The 17,041-nt window shown below is 35.4% G+C and overlaps 1 long non-coding RNA gene across 6 annotated transcripts; it reads right to left on the minus strand.

Moving 5' to 3' along the window:
- Positions 1-1,207: 1,207 nt before the first annotated feature.
- Positions 1,208-14,134, minus strand: LOC126771704 (uncharacterized). Of its 6 annotated transcripts, none has more exons than XR_007669558.1 (4): positions 14,082-14,134; positions 13,490-13,599; positions 12,319-12,398; positions 7,560-7,662 (listed from the first exon to the last, which is right to left on the minus strand). It is a non-coding gene; the product is annotated as an uncharacterized LOC126771704 (long non-coding RNA). The 6 variants fall into 6 exon arrangements; XR_007669557.1 differs by having other exon boundaries at positions 13,490-13,594; positions 14,082-14,130; XR_007669560.1 differs by having other exon boundaries at positions 13,490-13,616; positions 14,082-14,130.
- Between the last annotated feature and the right edge of the window lie 2,907 nt (positions 14,135-17,041).

Below are 17,041 nucleotides of genomic sequence, written 5' to 3' on the forward strand. Positions count from 1 at the left end.
TTTATGACGTAATGATAAAGTAAATGATTTGATTGTATTGCATGCGGCTTCGTTGACAATGTCAGTAATATATGCATCGGAATGAAATTTTATAAGTTATTTTTATTATTAAAATCAGAAACTCGGCATAATATCATCATATGCATTGTCAGTGTGCGCCAACACAGATAGCTACTGAGAATTTTCTGACAGAAAAACCCAATAACTTTTTATTAGCCCGACCTAGGAATTGAACCCTGGATCTCCGGGTCTGCGGCCTTACATCAAGCCACTAGACCAACGAGGCAGTCATTTATTATTTAACATAAATAAACTGTGTTCAAACAAAAAAACTCATACATTACATTTAAAATAACTATATTTTAAACTCATGTAAAAAATCAGTCTTATACTTCAGAGGATTATAAAAATAATAGAAGAACATAGTTAGTATTCGTTGATGTTACTACTGATTATATCCATTATAATGTATTATATAATATATTGAATGATTTTTAAGCATTGCATTTCTTGACTACGCATATAAAAATATGGAAGTTAGATGAAGACAGGCACTTGTTAACCCTCGCTCTTTATAAACATCCTACAAGTGCAAACAAATAACAATACTCATCTCATTTATTCGTCAGAATAAAAAAAACTTCGTAAGAAAAATGATTAAACTCACGAACCGTAATAATACTAAATTGTTTTTGCTAACACTTAATTTACTTAATCTTAAGTAAAAAATTAATGTTATTGTATAATTATAAAATATTTTGTTTAAATTTTAACTGACTAAAGTTTTTCTTTAGCTTACGCAATCGTTATTACTAAGGTTTTTAAATACTAGTTTTTGGCGCGTCTTGACCCATGTCAAACGTTACTGCCTCTTACGTCGTAATTTAATAGTCTGATAATGATGATGCTGCTGGCCGATTTCAACCACGGTGGTTTTTAATCGGCACAAGGGATACCAACTAAGTAGGACATATTATAGTTTACAAGCTTGTGCCCAAAGACACAACATAGCCTCAGCAATTCCACCAAATTTATACATCAATCAAATTAAATTTTATAAGAGCAAGTGCCTCTTCCTCTTGAAGAGGAGGATGACTTGTTCTCAGACATAAAAATGTATACGACTATCTGTATTATTCACATGATCACCATGAGTGTATGCAAATACATATTCTATGTATTTTCATCGATGATTATTTTGTACTGACCACTTTGATAGTCTCGTCGCTGAATAACGCTGCAGCACAAATATACTTCATCCGATTGCTACGACAATAGACAAAGTCAAAGTCAAAAATCTTGATTCAATATAGAAGCGTTACAGTTACTTATTGATTATCATAACTCTACCACCGGTTCGAAATAAACATCTCAGACCTGAGAAGAACCGGCGAAAGAAAATCAGCGGTATAACGTCTGCCGGGTTTTGCTGGTTATAATATAATACAATAGGTTTATCAAAGATGGTTCATTCTGTAACATCGTAATAGTTCCCATACAGGCACTGGTACCGAAAACATGACGGAGGCAAGTTTATAAACCTACTGTCACCTACCTTGGCCTCCATTCACTTCCTTGCACCCATACGACAAAAGTCGATATCAACGATACTAATATAAAAGGACGTAGATGATTTTATATGCAAATAATAATATGGCCTTTAGTGACCTGATTTTGAGGTCAAGCAGATGTTAAATAACCTTCCTTATTTGGAAGGCCATAAGGTTCAAATTGGATGATCATGGCAATATTGCTAGGTCCCCGACTTACAGGCGAAATTGGCCTTGTTAAGCCCTGAAATTAATTATAATATTCTCATAATGTCATGCAAGATTTTGGTTCATATAAGCGTAATTAAAACTTTAAGTATAATATATTAGTTATTGTTATAACTTAAATATATTTAAAGAATATTTATAGTATAGAGTAACACAACTTGGTTTAGTTTACTTGGTGGTAGGGCTGTGTGCAAACCCGTCTGTGTATGTACCACCAATTCATCAGATATTTTACCACCAAACAGCAATATTTATTCTTGTTGTGTTCCGGTTTAAACGGTGAGTGACTCAGTGTAACAACAGGCACAAAGGACACAACATCTTAGTGTAATAGGTTGGTGACACATTGGCCATAAAAGTGATTGTTAATAATTCTAACAGTTCCAATGTCTATGGGTGCTGGTGGCAACTGACCATTCCGAAACATTGGTCAAAGTAAGATAAAGTAAATCAATGTCATTTACATGTTTCTATGTGATAATTGATTTTAATATGATAGTCAATCATATTAAAATAAATTATATTTATATTGTATAAATAAGGATTGCTGTAAATGCGTTTCATAGAAATTTCGATTTGCTGTGTCTAAAATTAATCACCAGTACCTAGTTGTTAATACACCGTTAAGCTGCTTATATTTTTATTCACACTATTAATCCAAGTCCTTCAACTGTAACAGCCTGTTAATATCCCACTGCTGGGCTAAGGCCTCCTCTCCCTTTTGAGGAGAAGGTTTGGAGCTTATTCCACCACGCTGCTCCAATGCGGGTTGGTAGAATACACATGTGGCAGAATTTCAATGAAATTAGACACATGCAGGTTTCCTCACGATGTTTTCCTTCACCGTTAAGCACGAGATGAATTATAAACACAAATTAAGCACATGAAAATTCAGTGGTGCTTGCCCGGGTTTGAACCCACGATCATCGGTTAAGATTCACGCGTTCTTACCACTAGGCCATCTCGGCTTTTTCTTCAACTGCAAACTTATATATTATAGTATATCGCTTTAGTTAATTTACATCAAATACCTAACACTGATTTGGTAAAACCTAAGAAAATACAACGATTACACCGAGTTTTTTGTCAACGTGTCGGTTTGCGGGTTTTTGTTAAAATTAAAAGTGACCAAATTTGACCGTTGTTTCATACAACAACAATGTATTTAGTGCTATATTCAATTTTTAATCTTCTACCAGGTTTTTGAAGAGAAATGAGAAGAACAATACAATAGGGGTCTTTATTGAGGTTAGACTGCGAATGCAACATGTATATGTAATTGTACTGCCCTAAGATATTTTCATTCGCCAGTAGAAATATTAATCATTTTATACATAGCTAATGTGCCACTAAAAGCTGAGATGGCCCAGTGGTTAGAACGCAAGAATCTTAACCGATGATCGTGGGTTTAAACCCGCGCAAGCACCACTGAATATTCATGTGCTTAATTTGTGTTTATAATTCATCTCGTGCTTGACGGTGAAGGAAAACATCGTGGGGAAACCTGCTTGTGCCTAATTTCACTGAAATTCTGTCACATGTGTATTCCACCAAACCGCATATTAACAGCGTGGTGTAATAAGGAGGCCTCAGCCCAGCAGTAGCACGTTCACAGTAACTAAGATTCTATGTTATGTCCCTTTTGCTAGGACACACACAAGTTTCTGACGAAGCGATGTTTTGTTTCGCATTTCCTAACAGTGGGATATTTCAAAATGTCACCGTAGTAATATTTTGAATTTTGACACATGTACCTATATGTAGAAAATATGATTTCTTTGGATTTACCTTTCGATCACGCTCATATTTGGAATTTACCGAAAATTGGTAGTTTATTAATAGTATCTATACCGTAACAGCCTGTGAATGTCCCACTGCTGGGCTAAAGGCCTCCTCTCCTCTTTTCTATACGAATGTTATAAATTCGATTGTAACTCTGTCTGTCTGTTATGCTTGACAAATAAACTACTGAACAGATTTTGATGAAAATTGTTATGAAGCAAATTTGAACCCCAAGAAACGGCATAGGTTACATTTCGGCATAGGGATTTCAGCCTTATCCCTGAACCCCCCCCCCCCCCAACTCGCGAAGTAAGACGCGGGCGAAAATGAGTACTCAATAAATCCTTTTTTCTAATATATTTAAAAATATCTCGTGTAATGGTTTTCTGCCTAGTGTTGCGGGCATTTGTCTCAATAATATTCGTATTACTCGTGTCCTATTAATTCCGGTCGGCGGAGTGTAAACTGCATGAAAAGAAAATTTCTCAGATTTTTACGGCGGGTCTTTATTCAGCTCTTACGACACTCATCGGGGTTGAAGTGTAAACCTTCCTCGCATTTCCTGTTTGAGAAAAACCTGGTCCCTATTTTAGGTTGCCCTCGAGCTGCAGTAACCAGGATGAGTTCGAGACATGAAAAAACTGTTTTATATTTTTTATTAGTTTTTACAAAATTATGGAAATCAGTATAAAATATTTCTCATATGTGAAACTATACTGTGACGTACATATATTTTATTTTATTATCTATGAATCTAAATACTGTACTTTTTACAAAATTATTATGATTGCGAGATATAGACTATCACAGTTTTAAGAATAAATTGTTTCTAATAATAATATGTTATTTGTAATTTTTTTCATTATATCATTTTGTATGGACTTTTATTGCTTGAAATAAATATATTATTAGTATAATTCCTTTGATAGAATTAATAAATAAATCATTTAGACATTGATGAGGTCGAAGGCATTGTATTTAGGCAAGCAAAGGTAGTAAAAATGGCCAGTGAAGCAAATCAGAGATGTGTCGACTTGATTGTGCGCGCGCCGTGACGGGCCGATTTCACTTTACAATTCATTGCCACCTTGGAAGGGAATGTAAATTATTAACTTAACAATAAGACCTTTCTCAATAAAGTAATATTTTTTAATTATTATTTTTTTAATTTTGATAATTATGCACAAAATATACAGCCAAAAATAAAATGAAGTCTGGTGATACATAGTAGAGTATATATATTATACGGCTATGTATTTTATGTATCAAAGTATTGCAGTGCATTTTTATTAAGACATAGGACGGTAGAGAAAACAGAATTTATTAAAAAATAATTTATGAAAAAGAAAAAAGAAACATTTTCGTTTTCATTATGTACTATGATATATTTAAAAAATAAGCACTCTTTGTATTAGTAGAATTTTGATTAAAAAATATTTATTTGGTTATAAAAAAAAACACGTGACAAAAGTTAAGCTACTTCGAAAACGTTCTACAATCTCTCTCTCTTGAAATTTATAAATAAAAAAAATAGTCAAATTCAGCCTCGGAATATTCTCATCACGCCCAAATAAACAATTCAACAATCGACATGACAACAATCCCTAAGATTTCTAATACCCAAATATGTTATGTCATGTCATGTATGACATGGATTACGAGACATGAATGTAATTGTCACAGAAATCATGTAAATTCATCACGTCACAGTCACTTTCGATTGTTCCGCATTATCTATCGCATTAAATGTTCGTATTCGCGTACGTGCATCTTATTTTAGGTTTTGAGGTGATCAGGGCTGGCAATTTTACAATTTAATATATATTTTTTTTTCAATATATAATCAATGCATCTTTGGTAGTAGTTACTTCTTTCTATACCTGTGTTTTCTGATATTCAATAATACATTGACTTTGCTGAAAACGTATATAGTTATCATGATATTAATTAAACATTTTATAACAAACGTCACCTACGTAGGGCTTTGTGTAAGCCCGTCTGGTTAGTTTTTTTTTTTTTTTTTTTATAGAATAGGAAGGCGGACGAGCATATGGGCCACCTGATGGTAAGTGGTCACCAACGCTCTTAGACATTGGCATTGTAAGAAATGTCAACCATCGCTTACATATCCAATGCGCCACCAACCTTGGGAACTAAGATTTTATGTCCCTTGTGCCTGTAATTACACTGGCTCACTCACCCTTCAAACCGGAACACAACAATATCAAGTATTGCTGTTTTGCGGTAGAATAGCTGATGAGTGGGTGGTACCTACCCAGACGAGCTTGCACAAAGCTCTACCACCAGTAACCCCACTCATCTCATTTTCAACTGCCAATCAGCAATACTTAGTATTGTTTTGTTGCGGTTTGAAGGGTGAGTAAGTCAGTGTAACAGCCACAAAGAACATAACATCTTAGTTCCCAAGGTTAATGTTGCATTGACGACGTAATAATAATATTACTTACAGCGCCCATGTCTATGGACGTTGGTGATCATTTACAATCAGACATCCCATTTCCCCGTCCGCCTACCTATTTTATAAAATACAAAAAAGGTAAGTAAAGTAACAGCCTGTAAATGTCCCACTGCTGGGCTAAGGCCTCCTCTCCCTATTTGAGGAGAAGGTTTGGAGCTTATTCCACCACGCTGCTCCAATGCGGGTTGGTGGAATACACATGTGGCAGAATTTCGATGAAATTAGACACATGCAGGTTTCCTCACGATGTTTTCCTTCACCGAAAAGCACGAGATGAATTATAAACAGAAATTAAGCACATGAAAATTCAGAGGTGCTTGCCCGGGTTTGAACCCACGTTCATCGGTTAAGAGTCACGCGTTCTTACCACTGGGCCATCTCGACTTCAAAACAAGGTATAAATTCTGAATTAAAAATATTTTTGTGTCTTAGATATTTAACTTACTTCTGTCGGTACAAGCTGTATTCTATAACCAAAGTATTTACATTTAATGTAATCCTTTTAATTTACGTTTTAATAATTCTTTTAAAAAAGAGACAGTCATTCCCTATGATAGAAGTGAAAACTTAAAACTGTTAAATATATTTGTTCAATTTCCACATCTATTGGCACTCCAAGTAATAATTCCATCCCTTTTTATTATATAGTTATCGCAAACTTGGTACAAAATATTAATACTGTTTAATTCAAATATATAATAGTTAATATACATATATTATTTGTATATACTGTTAGTATTTATATAAATTTCAATCATTATTATTCTCATTTATTTACACAATACTTAAATTATTTCTACTTTCAACATAATATTGAAATAAGCATGTCGGTGATCCCCTACGATGAACAGCGCAGCGCGCCTAAAGAAGGTTTCACTTCAAAAATCTTCAATAAAGTATTTTGAAATAATAGCAGAGCCAATTCCCAAGCAAGAGATTAATAAAAATATGAACACCATATGACTAAGTTGCACGTCGCCTCTGTCCTCTTAGAAAAAACTGTGGTTTGTGGTCCTTATGTTTTTTACACAATAAAGAACCACCAAATAAAAAAAAAACAATAACGCTACATCCATTCAAGTATTCTAATAATATCTTGAGAGGTTATAGAGGTTATAACGAGTCATGTATCTGACTGAAAGTATAGATGTGACAGAAAAAGTTGCACGCGAATTTTTTTATATATAATCAAAACAATATTTTCCTTGTTTGATTGGAGGCTAATATACTGATATTCATATAGCATTAGGATCATTTTGTCTGTAGCCATTCAAAACCCTAAGAACAGGGAATTATGAAATCAATATACATAAGATATACGATCGTATGTTTTTTTACTCTTAATATAAAATATAAATACTTATTCATTTATTTTTAAGCTAAGTACAGTCATTTAAAAAAAAAACAAAATCCGCATTACAAATTTATAGAAAAAACACGCCGTCTAATAGATTGTCCTGTAGCATTGTACAAAAGACGCTGGCACTATTGCCTCTCTACACCGCTAGACTCTGACTTTGGGCTAAATAAGCGCTAGCTCTTGGGTCGCCAGAAATAGTTTCTTCAAAGCATTCAAATGTCTACCGTAAGACTAGAACCCCGGGCATAAAAGTATTTCCACCCCTTAAATTTAAGGAAAATAACGAATTTTATTGTTAATTATTTGGGTTAATTATGAATACATAGGTAACTAATAATGAGTTTTGGATAACTTGTTTCATGTTGATTAGGTAGGTTATTCAAGATCATTTAGAAAAGTCAAATAAAAAAGTAACAAAATTGGCTAACTATTATAAAAGACGATCCAGGCTGACGCCCCTCCAAGACCTGCTGCCTTGGGCACGAGTCCCCTCCCCATAGTGTAAACACGCCTCTGTCTACCGTCACTAAGAAGTAACATCGTACACAAAGAAAAGGACCATAGCTAGTAGGTAACCGGATACAGGTAAGTGGTCACCATTACTCATAGACTCATTATAAGATATATTAACCATTCCCTCCGACGCCAATGTGCCACCAACTTTGGGAACTAAGATATTAGGTCCCTTGTAGGTAGTTACACTGCCTTACCCACCCTTCAAACTGGAACACAACAATACTAAGTATTGCTGTTTGAATAGTTTTTAATGAAGCTTGGTCTGGTGTGGTAAACTAGGTGGTACGTACCCAGACGGGCTTGCACGAAGCCCTACCACCGAGACCACCTGTACCATTTCCAAGGTACTATTTATTCTTAAAACCTGGTAATATAGACAATCGATAGGTCAAAAAAAAACTGGTGCTGATGCGAAGGCCGTCTACTTTTTTGTACACTATTGTAATAATAACATATCGGCAGTATATTTTTTCGTCTTACGAATTATGTATGTAATTTAAATCTGTACCATTGCGAAGAAACAAATATTCGTCTCTTGCTTTTACTTTTGCGTTTATAATTCATCTTATGCTCAGTAATCAAGAAAAAAAATTGATTTTGATTTGCCAAATTGAAAAAAGTAACCGTCAGGGGACCCCCGACATATGAAACATTGATATTTATACAATTTATAATTAAAGAAAACCACTAAATAAATATGGATGAATATATATATCATAGTTATGTTACTAAATTTTTCTTTGAGAGATGGTATAATGCCATAAGAGAGCGTCGTGCTGTTTGCCGTCACGGCACGAGTCCGCTTTACATAGAAATTATGGAATAAAATATTGCAGATGAATATATCTCGATAAATTCTTTTAATCCTGAAACTTTGATTGTGATGTTGCCTTGTAATAAAAATGTAGGTACATTAAAATAACATAAAAATAAATGAAAGATAAGATACACCAAAGGCACGGAGAACACGTCTGTGAACAAATACAAGGATATACAATCAAAACTATGCAACATAATGTCAAAACTTTACGTCATATGATATAATATACGGCACGAGTTTAAAATTAAAGGTAACAATGTAAGTGACGTAACAGCTTACATTATCAACTCTAGAACGTGTTGACTTCAGGAACAAATTCACTGAGACTCAAAGTTGTATTCCGTGGTTCAGACATGTGTCCAAAGCATATGCACATGTATTTGATTCTCGTGGTAAAAGTTTGGTGCTATTTTTTTAGATTTTGAATAGCTTTAGATTCGATGGTAGTGAAAATATTTGCCATCTTTCATAGCAAGACTCAGCAATGCTTCTGTAAGAACTTCATTAATCTCGCATGAAATGTTGACAACCGATTTCGATTCGTGTATTCTTAAAAATGTTATGTTTATTATGGTAAGTGTCGATTATTACTATCCGACATTTCACGACCATTTTCTGCGAGTTTAGAGTTTGTTCCTACAGAATAGCCTAACAGCTTTGCTGTGATTAGGAAAGTTAGACAACTACCTCACATAGATAAATTCGCTAGTCCACTACAGTCGTCGTTCAAATAATACGAATAGTAAACGATATCGGTATTTGGCATATACCATAGACTAAACTAGAGTTAAGTGTATAAAACCTTTGGTTCGAACTTCGAAATGAGTTATCGATTTATTCTCATAGTAAATTTATCTAGTAATCGCCCGCGGTTTCGTCCGCGTATTAGGGGGGAGTATTTGGTAAAAAAAGAAACCTGTGTTCATCCTTGGGGTTCAAGCTTGCTTCATATGCAAATATTATCAAAATCAGTTCAGTGTTTAGCCTTGCGTAGCGTAACAGATAAACAGAGTTGGTTTCGCATTTAGAATATTAGTAGAGATTACTTAAAAACAAACCACCTTGAAAAAAATCTTAAACTTGGTAATTAACTAAATTAAATTCTCCTAAACATAAGTTTTAACATTAACTATGACAAAAATAAACTGAGAAACAACATGGTTTACCATAAGATACACTAATCGTCAATCAGTCAGTAACAGCCGGTGAATGTCCCACTGCTGGGCTAAGGCCGCCTCTCCCGTTTTGAGGAGAAGGTTTGGAGCTTATTGTAACTATTCGTAATTAATGGTAATTGGAGCTAAAAGCTATGAATAGTCAAACTATTGTTTTATATTATTGTAAAATATAACTGTTTTGATTGCCTCGTGCAATAGTTCGGGTATTAATTAGTTCGCTACCGTCAAACAGCTATGCAGTTGCATTAGAAATTAACCAACATAGTTGCATTACGTGTATGTTATAATATCTTCAAAAAATATTAAATTATTGCTATTTAACAAATTATTTCATGTATAATAACACGAGTGGCACTAGTTGTCAATTAAATCGCGCTTATGTATGTATTAGCACACGACTACCTCTTTGGTCTACTGGCCTAGTGTAAAGCCACAGACCTGGAGGTCCTGGTTCTCATCCCAGGTCGGGCCAGTATAAAGTTATAGTGTTTTCTGTCGAAATCGGAGAGCAGACAAACACGTTGGTCCTGCGCCTAAGCTCTTTCCAGTTGTGTCGGCTGTTGATTTTGATTGGGATTGCCATCCCATCGGATTACGAGTAGGGAATATAGTGCACGTGTGTTTGCGCACACACTTGTGCATTATAATATGGGCAGTTGGTTTATATTTCTTGAGATTTTCCACCGTGGCCAAAATCGGTCTAGAGGACATTATTATTATTAGTATTATAGTCCGAATGTAACGATGCTTACCATGTTTGTGTTAGGAGTGGGGTCAACAATTCGCTTAGGGATCAGGATTGAACAATATAGTACAGTACAGTAACAGCCTGTGAATGTCCACTGCTGAGCTAAGGCCTCCTCTTCCTTTTTGAGGAGAAGGTATGGAGCTTAATTTACCACACTGCTCCAATGCGAGTTAGTGGAATACACATGTGGCAGAATTTCAGTGAAATTAGATACATGCAGGTTTCCTTACGATGTTTTCCTTCACCGTCAAGCACGAGATGAATTATAATCACAAATTAAGCACATGAAAATTCAGTGATGCTTGCCTGAGCTTGAACCCACGATCATCGGTTAAGATTCATACGTTCTTACCACTGGGCCATCTCGGCCCGTAAAAAATTGCGCTATTTACGTTTGTATGTACACTACTAGTAGTTTACTGGTGGTAGGGCTTTGTGCAAGCTCGTCTGGGTAGGTACCACCCACTCATCAGATATTCTACCGCAAAACAGCAATACTTGATATTGTTGTGTTCCGGTTTGAAGGGTGAGTGAGCCAGTGTAATTACAGGCACAAGGGACATAAAATCTTAGTTCCCAAGGTTGGTGGCGCATTGGATATGTAAGCGATGGTTGACATTTCTTACAATGCCAATGTCTAAGAGCGTTGGTGACCACTTACCATCAGGTGGCCCATATGCTCGTCCGCTTTCCTATTCTATAAAAAAAAAAACCATTTCTTCTATCATTAAGTTTTCCCCTCGAGTGGATTTCATTTGTTTTTTTCTCTTTAAATACAACAAATGTGTGTGTTCACTTACGTAACTATTATATAATTAGATGTATAATGTCCATTGTTTTTGTCGTGATTGTTGAGTTGTTGTTTTTTGTGTTATATATATATGCTTTGTTCAACTAGATACGATCAAAATTCATCATTATTGAAAATTGATAAAAAGCATCTGAATTTGCATGTTTCGAAACATGTTTTTACTCAAATACCCATTTTTTTTATTTAACCGTAATAGCTACTAAAAGAAAGAGAAGAAAATCGATTATAAGCAGAGTACAAAAAGGAACTATTTTGTCTTTGCCTATTAACCAATGTACATATATGTATATGTACATGTCGGATATAACTTACATGAAATTTAAGATGATAATAGATTAAAAATTATTGCGGCTCCAATTTTGTTCTACAAATATATTAATTTCCTTCTCGAGAATTATATTTGTTTATATATGCAGATACACGCTAAGGGTGACCGACATTTTTATATATATCGACAAGAGATAAAATTCCCGATGAGTGATTTGATTTGATTCGACACATCACTAATTCGATATATTTTCCTAACTTATTTCTATGGGGTTGTCTGGGAGAGATCCTTATATCATAATAAGTATAAGATTATTTTTGTTTTTGTGCAAAACGATGTTGGCCTTATATAATTTCGAATTGCACATCCACAAACATATAATAATAATAAAAATTAAATGAAATAAGCTTACTTGAATACATATAGATATAATTATAAGCTTATATATTAATTTAAAATATATATATATTAAAAAAAAATCGTATTCAAAATTTAGTTCTTTGACAATATGCATTCAAAACAGAATATTTCAAAATAGTCTTTACAAGCTAACAGAAGTGGTTGAAAATTCGATTTACCTGTTAAAACCGGTTTTAGCCGATTCAATCGAGTTAAATCCTCACTTTTTCAGTGCAACCATCTGTAAAATGCTGAAAAGCTAACAAAAAAATGTTTGTAAAAAATATAGTATGAAAACAGAGTTGATTTGAAATGAAAACAGGACAGTGTACTACGACAGGAGTTGTAGAATGAATAATATATTATTAATTACGATTATTATATTGTAAAGACAATATTGACATCACATATATTATCTGTGGCGTTTAAGTGCCAAGTAAACGTACCTTATATAGATATATATATATATATATTAATAATAGGTAAGTAGATTGGCAAATAGGCCACAGTAGAGAAATTTAATATACAAAAAAATATCATTAAAACAGTTAAAATTAATCTTATAATAATAGTATAGTTACATCCTGTTAATGTCCCACTGCTGGGCTAAGACCTGCTCTCCCTTTTGAGGAGAAGGTTTGGAGCTTATTCCACCACGCTGCTCCAATGCGGGTTGGTAGAATACACATGTGGCAGAATTTCAATGAAATTAGACACATGCAGGTTTCCTCACGATGTTTTCCTTCACCGTCAAGCACAAGATGACTTATAAACACAAATTAAGCACATTTTTTTTTATATAGAATAGGAAGGTGGACGAGCATATGGGCCACCTGATGGTAAGTGGTCACCAAACGCCCTTAGACATTGGCATTGTAAGAAATGTCAACCATCGCTTATAGCCAATGCGCCACCAACCTTGGGAACTAAGATTTTATGTCCCTTGTGCCTGTAATTACACTGGCTCACTCACCCTTCAAACCGGAACACAACAATATCAAGTATTGCTGTTTTGCGGTAAAATATCTGATGAGTGGGTGGTACCTACCCAGACGAGCTTGCACAAAGCCCTACCACCACATGAAAATTCAGTGGTGCTTGCCCGGGTTTGAACCCACTATCATCGGTTAAGATTTACGCCTTCTAACCACTAGGCCATCTCGGCTTCTTATACTTTTTCTCTTATATTTATCTTATAATTAATATACTATATTTTACAATGTAATGAATTCTATAGTACAATATTGTATACAATTTAATGTGACTTGAATATAATATTTTTAATTTTCCTTTAAATTTCTGTACTGACAACATTTCTCAAGTATAATATGTATAATATCATGTGCTTACCCATTCCGGTCACGCAGCCATTGTCAACGGAGGCTATCCAACAGCGCAGGAGATTTTAATAGTGCACAAGTGTGTGCGCAGCCACAGATGTGGTTTCCATTCACACTATCCTTATTTAAGGGGAATGCTGCTATGAATATAATGAAGTAAATGATAGAAGTTTAGGCGCAGAGCGAATTTTTTTACGTGGTTTCCGAGGAACGGAAGACTAAATACTGCCCTTCTAAACCGAGAATTTCGTGACAAAACCTGATCATTTTTTATTTGCATCGTCCGGGATTTTACTTTTAAGATCTGCTTTATAAGCTATACGGCATATAACATATAAGGCAGTGAACATTGAAATGTTCATGTCTACTGGATATATACGACTTCCGACTTCCAAATATACGACGAGTAATTCTATTTTAGCGTTCATGATATTATGCCTTTTTTGGGTAAGAAACAGCCCATTGGTAAGATGTCACCTCTGTCCAGAAACTGACACCGCAAGAATCTTACAAACAACGTAATAAAATTACAATAACCGCATATTTAAATTTCTAAACAATAACGATCATACTTAATTTTAAATATACGTATTTTTCCTTACATCAACAATATCACGTGTACCAACGTGAGGAAAAAAACGTGGAATAAAGTGTGTACTAATCATACAAGAACTCGTATTATTGCATTTTATGTATATTTCTTTTACGATGCATTTAAAGATTTTTAATCGCTTTGTTTTTGAGCTATTTTAATTAAAAATCTATCACTATGGAACTGCTGTACAAATTGTAAAAATTCTCCTATCAAAATCAAAATCCCTTATTCAAGATAAGCATTCAAGCATTACACTTATCGAATCAATAGATTGTGAAATTACGAACTACCACCGGATCGGAAACACACTGACATAATAAGAACCAGAGAGTGAGTGAGTCAGTGTAATTACAGGCACAAGGGACATAACATCTTAGTTCCCAAGGTTGGTGGCGCATTGGTGATGTAAGCGATGGTTAACATTTCTTACGATGCCAATGTCTATGGGCGTTGGTGACCACTTACCATCAGGTGGCCCATATGCTTTCTATTTTATAAAAAGAGAAGTTCCACCGAGCCATAAGCACAAAAGAGGTCGCGGATACGGATACGTAACGTTCCTTGAGTCTACGATTTATATCGAAACAAATTTTTTTCGCAATAGATGCTTCCTGCGAAAAAAAAACAATCGTTCATTTCAAAATAGTGTATTACATAACCCTGTACCGTATACTGAATCGATATACAATACGTACAGAAAGATACTACTATACTAACCTTAGGAACTAAGATGCTATGTCTCCTGTGCCTGTAATTACACTGGCTCACTCACCATTTCTTACCGGAACACAACAATACTAAGTACTGCTGTTTTGCGGTAGAATATTTCATGAGTACCTACCAAGACGAGCTTGTCCTACCACCAGTAAAAGTCCTTAGAGGGTGAAAAGCAGTTTCGAACATATATATATATATATGTTCGAAACTGCTTTATTGAAATTAGAAACAAAACCATTCTTGACTCATATAATTAGTTAAACAATAGTTATTTTGATCGAGATTAAAGTTTTATTATTTATATTCAATTTTATATAGCATGTTTGTTTTTGAATCCAATTTGTTTTTAGTACAAGTAAAAAAGGAAAATGTTCTGTGTGAAAGAGAAAGTGTATATTAAGTATAATATTTTTTTTCACTTTTATCAATATATCAACTCGTATATAATCCATTGTCGTTCTATTCCTTCACTGGCAACACTCGTCGAAATATTTATACCAAAAAATTAAATACTAATCTTCATCATAATATTTCCCAACTTATGCCATAATCACATAAATCAACCCTAGCAATATCGCAAACCACTTGTCACCTCTGTTCAGTCAAAAAAACGTAGCTATTAGTTCAGATGTTTGGTCACGTGACCGTACAGAGGATCGACTAAAATCTTCTACGTAAGTTCTACAAGTATAAACTTTAATCATAAATCATGGCTGCGTCTTATGAAAGTGTTTTTCCAAGCTTGACTTATTGAGATGTAGTGTTTGGTTTATTGAGTATATTTACTTTGAAGATTCTTATGGAAAAGTTTCATATTATTTTAGAAGAATACTTCACTCCAAGATTGTTCAATTGTTTGAAACATAATGTTTGCATCTGCTTAATTTGTGTTTACAAGTCGACCTGCATGTGGCCGACAAGAATGTACTACATGCGCATTATAGGGCTTGATCCTTCTATAGGTGGCAGCCTCGCTAGTCCTATTTCAGGCAGCCCTGGGAAGCAGATGATAGCGGGGATGAGCTCGCGATACAGTACGTAGTAACGAGAAGTACAGAGCTTCGAGATGGAGCACGCCGCATGAGAAGCCACGGGCGGAGGACGACTCGGCATTAGGCAGCGAATAGCGGATGTGGTCCCTATAAATTTAATATGATCCTGTAATATGACAATTCAAAAGAGCTTGTACAATTCTACTTGAATTAAGTTCACTTAGAAATATAGAATAGAATTTTGTTTACACAAGGGACATAACTTCTTAGTTCCTAAAGTTGGTGGCGCATTTGCGATGTTAGCGATGGTTAACATTTCTTGGGGTGCATGTCAGTCACCTCCACGTGGTGCACCCTGGGCAACGGGGTCGACAAGTAATCCGATGTTTTCTCGGAGTGCCTGTCGACCGCGGCTGAGACTGACGCGACGGTAATGCCACGGGCCGTTCCTGGTACTTTTCTGTTCAGCAGACTGGACTGTACGAGCGGCTTTGTGGCAAATTGAAGGTGGAAGGAAGAAGCTCTCTGCTTTCTTTCTTTGTTTTGTTTTGTTCTTCTTCCGTTTTGTTTCGTTTCGTTTTCTTTTCTTCTGTCTCATTTTTATAAATTTTGTTTTGTTTTATTTTCTTGTTTTATTTACTTTACTTCTTTCATTTATTTATTTATTGGAGGTTACTCCCAATGGTGGAGTCAGTCGAGTTAGAGTTGGTCTCCGGGGTCTTTTTGGGCTGCCGGAGAAAGGAGGTGGGAGAGGCGGGTTCGCCCAGTGTCGGTATCGATGCTGGGTGGACAGACTAAAAGGTCACCGCCTCTCAAACTCGTTTCCCCATCCGGGTGTTGTGGACATGTCTCGCAGCCCGTGGTGGGACCGAGGGCCTTGCCTTAACCGGCTGGACCAAGAGGAGACAACCTCAATAAAAAACATTAGTTTGTAGATCCCGTGATACCACCCGACCTCACGGTGTATATAGGGTTACCAAGGTACAGGGGGCACTGCCTTGGTGGACTTTTTATTTCCCCCATACTCGTGGGATTATACATGAATAAACAAAACAAAACATTTAAAAACAACGGACTCGGCGATCATATGGACAAAGATAACATGGCGGTGGAGGCGGGCGCCCCAATAGCGCGCGCCGAAACCAAAGACACTCTCGTGTCCAAAAAACTGGTGGTCCGACTGGAACGACTCTCAGAGTCCGACTCGTCGGCCACCAGCATGGTGATGGTCTCTTCGAGAGACCCCGCCTGTCGTCGG

This window comes from Nymphalis io, chromosome 11 (assembly GCF_905147045.1).
Source record: "Nymphalis io chromosome 11, ilAglIoxx1.1, whole genome shotgun sequence".
Classification (NCBI taxonomy): domain Eukaryota; kingdom Metazoa; phylum Arthropoda; class Insecta; order Lepidoptera; family Nymphalidae; genus Nymphalis; species Nymphalis io.